Genomic DNA, 5,173 nt, shown 5'->3' on the forward strand with positions numbered 1-5,173 from the left:
GGACCAAGGCTGGGACTTCTCAGAGCTGTCAGCTTGAGCTGGACCTGTGCTGCATCTTAGGCAGAGTGTATACACATCAACACCTCACCTGGTATTGGACAACAGAGTCAAGTTCTTTTGTATCCTTGTATCCAGACAACTGGCTACATGACCAAAGATGACCTTGAACTCTTGATTCTCCTACATCTGGGACCCCCAAATTGTTGAGATTACAGTCATGTATAGCCACTGAACAATTTCATGCTTTCTTCACTTGAAGATGAAGTAAATAAGAGTAGAAGTAATACTTTCCCAACTCTTATTTTCCAACAAAAAATATGACTTAAAAATAAATGATCCAGGTGGTGGTGGCACAAGCCTTTAACCCCAGCACTTGGGAGGCAGAGACAGGTGGTTTTCTGAGTTCTAGGCCAGACTGGTCTACAGAGTGAGTTCCAGGACAGTCAGGACTACACAGAGAAACCCTGTCTCAAAAAAAAAAAAAAAAAAAAAAAAAAAAAAAAAAAAAAAAACCAAAAAAACAAAACAAAACAAAATGACACTTCCAGTGACCACTATTTCATGAACAACCATCTAACTTTGTATTTACAGGTATATTTCATCCCTCTCAGGACTATTTGGCTTATCTTTCTTAATAGAATGAAGGACAGATAACATTGCATTGAGTGCATGCTTTTCCAAACATTTTCTTTTCTTTTCTTTTCTTTTCTTTTCTTTCCCTTTCTTTTCTTTTCTTTTCTTTTCTTTTCTTTTCTTTTCTTGTTTGTTTATTTTGAGACAGGGTTTCTCTGTATAGCCCTGGCTGTCCTGGAAGTCAGTCTGTAGACCAGGCTGGCCTGGAACTCTGCCTCTGCCTCCCAAGTGCTGAGATTAAAGGTGTGCACCACCATTGCCAGACCCAAACATTTTCAAGTGCCAGGCCTGGTGCATTTCTTGTCATTCATGTCATCATCTGCCAGTATTATCAGGGCACATAGCAGCTCTGGGGAGGAGAAAACCAGCAAGCTCTGCTGGCATATGAGAGCTACTTGCTTTGTTATATTAGTCATGTAGAACTCTTTGGGAGATAGAAGGACAGTTAAAACTTTTGGTGAATGTATCTTAGTACATTGACCCTGAATGCATATGTCAAGTTTTTGTACAGAGGTGCTACAATAGACACCTTGTCTAATTCCAATCCTAGGCTGCTACTTGGATGTTTTTTGCCACATGTATAGAGACAACATTTGTCTGAGGTTGCTGGTTAGAACTCCTTTCTCCTGATGTGGTACTTCAGTTTATCACACGATGATGATGACTGCTGCAACCCCAAGACTAAAGAATCAAATCCATCATTTTGGGTATCCCCATTTTCCTGTCACCTGCAAGGCTCTGGATTCAGAGTTCCATAGTAGAGTTTTTGCCTGAAAAGTTTAAACTCTAGGATTGCAAAAATTTGGTATGCTCTTTCATATCTTTGAGAATTAGAATCAGGAGAATCAGAAGTTCAAGGACATCCTCAGCTGTATAAAAATTCTAAGCCGAGCCTTAGTTATGTGAGACCTTATCCCAAACAAACACAGCAAGACTGAAATAGACCATCAGTATACAGATACAAGAATAAGAATGCACTGGTTTCTGTGTGTAGAATGTTAATCACAGAAGAAAAGGAAAGCCTGTCTCATTCAAGTACTGCTGCATGTGGAGTAGTGGCCACTCTCCAGAAAGCCTACCTGTGTGAACTGTGAGGACACAGTGTTCTTTTCTTTAGTTTGTAAATGAATGATCAGATATGTGTCACACAGCAACTTAGCAGGAGCTATACACTGGACCCTTCACCTCATGATTTTCTCTTTCCCACCTGCCAATAAGTTGAAGCCCATGTTTGTAAATTTGGGAAATACCTTCAGACTCATCATTAGGGAGGTCGAGGCATTCTCTTGAAGTTTGTATTCTGGTCTGGAGGTTGTGTTCCAGATTTCAAAAAGCTGTTGGACATGCAGGTGATGACATCGTCAACATTTTTCATCCTGCGCTCTCCCTTGCATTTGAGGTAAATAAGAGGTTAAATATCCAATTTTCAGACTTTCCATTTTTTAATCAATAAAAACCAAATTTTATAATGTCTGTTTTGTGTAAACTCTTCCCTGAAGTGATCCAATAGCTAGCACATCTCTAATTTTATATTTTTTATTATTTTATAATCATCAGATAAGACATATTAATGTATTAGTTGTGGCCCTTCAGAACTGCTCAAAAAATTACTTGTTAAGCCTCTGTACATGTGGAAGCCAAATTATGCCCCTGTCAGAGTCCAAAGGGTAAAGCTGTAGAGTTTTTGCCTTTTTTCCAAGGGAGCACAGCAGTGTGAACCCATGAGTTCATGTGACATGAATCAAGTCCTTGCATATGTGTGGCCTCAGTGAGAACTGCTGTTTGGCCTGATAAACTCCTAAATCCATTGTGCTGTGATACTGTGACTCATCTGTGTACATATGCTACATTTTTAAAATCATGCTGTTTGTACCTTATAATAAGGCTGGCTGAGGTTTAAAGTAGGATGGAAGCCGAGTTGCTCAGAGACATAACTACATGCAGTGTGCACAAAACACCTCCCCTATTTTTCTTTTATCTTTTTTCTTTTTTTTTTTTTTTTTTTTTTTTTTGAATTTATTTATTTATTTTGTGTAAGTACACTGTAGCTGTCTTCAGACACCCATATGAGGTCATCAGATCTCATTATGGATGGTTGTGGGCCACCATGTGGTTGCTGGGATTTGAACTCATGACCTCTGGAAGAGCAGTCAGTGCTCTTAACTACTGAGCCATCTCACCAGCCCCTATTTTTCTATTTTAATCCCATTCTATTTTTTTTTTTTTTTTTTTTTTTTTTTTAAATAGAAAGAAATCCTGTCATCTGCTTAACCCCCAGCTGATGAATGTGTTACCTTAGAAGTTTGTTCTGGGATGATACCCCCTGTGATGTTTAAACCTACTTGTCACTTTAAGCAGTTTGAAACACACTTGAACTATTTCCCATGAGTCTGTGAGGGAATTTCCAGAAGCAACTGGAACATGGTTCAGGCAGGTGTAGGATGGTACCCACCCCATAGGCACCATCTTTGGATGGAGTGGATACAAAAAGAGTGGAAGCTTGCACATGAGTCTAAGTTCTGTTCACCTGCACTGGGGTCTGGGTCTGCTGCTCCATCACACAGACACCTGACCTGAGTATGTAGCATTGTCTCAGACTTCTCATCCCATTTCCAACTTTTAGGCTTCAATAAAATTGGGTACTGCATCTCCAGCCTGTCTTTTTCTGAGGTTTCCTGCACTTTGAAATGAGTTGCTGTTATTTAACCTAGATATCAAGCCTAGAGTTGCCCACTAAAGGACTCCTCACCCTCTCAAGTATAGGTCAGTCTCATCAAGACTACATTTTGGGAGAATTTGGGGAAGGAGAAAACCTGATCAAAATACATTGTATGACAATTAAAAAAATAAATAAAAAGATACAGTCAAGAATCCACTATTAATTTAGGAATTCTTGGATTGATCACATACACACAGTGATATAAGTCTAGGAAGAGGGGAAATTGGTTTCTCAGCAAGAGGAGTAAAGTGAGTCAAGTGGTGGCTGCAGTTTCTGGGGGTGGGGGAGGTGGGGAATTTAAACAAAGGAACACAGGGACTGACTGGGCTCACAGGTGCTAGGATCCCCTGCTGTGAAATGAGACAGGATGTCTGCTCTGAGGCAGGGAGCCAGATGTGAAAAGTTAAAGGTGCCTGCTTCTTACAAGCAGGTAATCAAAGGATAGGATTGTAAAGTTTGGTTTAATTGTTCTTAAAGATAGAAGGGAATACAGATTTTGCCTGAACCAGGTGGGGAATTCTTTCTGTGCTTTGCCACTATTAGGAAGAGCTGCTCACAGATGCTGGGAGTCCTTGCTGTGCAGAGACAGGCTGTTTGGAAGAAGGCAGAGGCAGACAGTAAAAGGCTGCTGGCCTCCAAAAAGCAGCAAAAGGACAGCGATAAGGAAAATTGATTTAATTGGTTTTAGGGACAGAAGGGAGTGTAATGGTAATCATTTAAGTATACAGAGATGTTAAGCTCCACAGAAGAGAGACTGAGTGAAAAACTGCTTTAGAGAAAACTTGAAAAAGTCTTGCCAGGATATGCTCAAATTCTTTAAAAGTGGGTTCCATGGGAATTCTGGGATTGATTCCTGGCATGACAGATAAGAAGCCTAAGAATAGACTTATACAGTAAGCAGAAGGGGATTTAATTGTAGATATTAAAATATTGAGGCATTTGATCTTTAAAAATTAGATCAAAGGCAGAAGATAGAGTTTCTAGCCTATTCTCAGACAGTAGAAATTTAGGCCACTGCCCGGCCATTAAAAGTATTTTTGAACACAGGATATCAATGTGTTCATCCATTGGCACAAAGGCATGGTACAGTGAGTGGTGGACAGAAGGTTTGCTATAACTAATTATTGGGTTATAATGAATTTTGTGAACGGTGTTGGAACATGTGCATTTTTCAGTCTCAAAAATAAACTTTGTCAGTTTTCTTAGTGGAAACAACTGCTGTGCAGAGACAATTTTAAAAATAACAATTTTCCAAATCTTCAGTTTCTTTCTTTCTTTTTTTTTTTCTCCCCTTTGGCATTTCATGACATGACCTGCTGGTGGTACATCTAGGAGCTCTGTAACTCCTGAAATTAAGCTGTATCTATCTTTTTCATGTGTTTCCAGAGAAACATGCAGCTTTCTAGGGATGGGGATGTAATACCGAAGTTAAATTTATGAAGTAGAGTGAAAAAGAGGGAGACCCAGAGCGATTTTATTTGAATCTCTCCTGTCTTTCTGGGGACGGGAAAGTCAGGTTTGCAAAGTAAGTTTTTAAAAGAGTACTGAGTGTTTGCAAACTCTTTCAAATGTCTAAGTTGGAGGAAGTAAAGTCTTGGACTTTGGGAGAGGAGTTGGTTGGCTTCTTGTTTGAGTATTCCAACAATAAAGATTATTGCAATAACAATGGAGCCTCAGATTGGATACCACAGAGGCCTCCTTTGCCAGCCAGCAATGGACCACAAGGCTATGCCATCCCCAACTCGGCTGGAGGACCGGGACTGGTCGCCTGGCTCTCTGCCCTAGCAGCCCCTGTACACTGTGCATACTGAATGCAAGCAG

This window comes from Arvicanthis niloticus, chromosome Y (genome assembly GCF_011762505.2).
Source record: "Arvicanthis niloticus isolate mArvNil1 chromosome Y, mArvNil1.pat.X, whole genome shotgun sequence".
NCBI lineage: Eukaryota > Metazoa > Chordata > Mammalia > Rodentia > Muridae > Arvicanthis > Arvicanthis niloticus.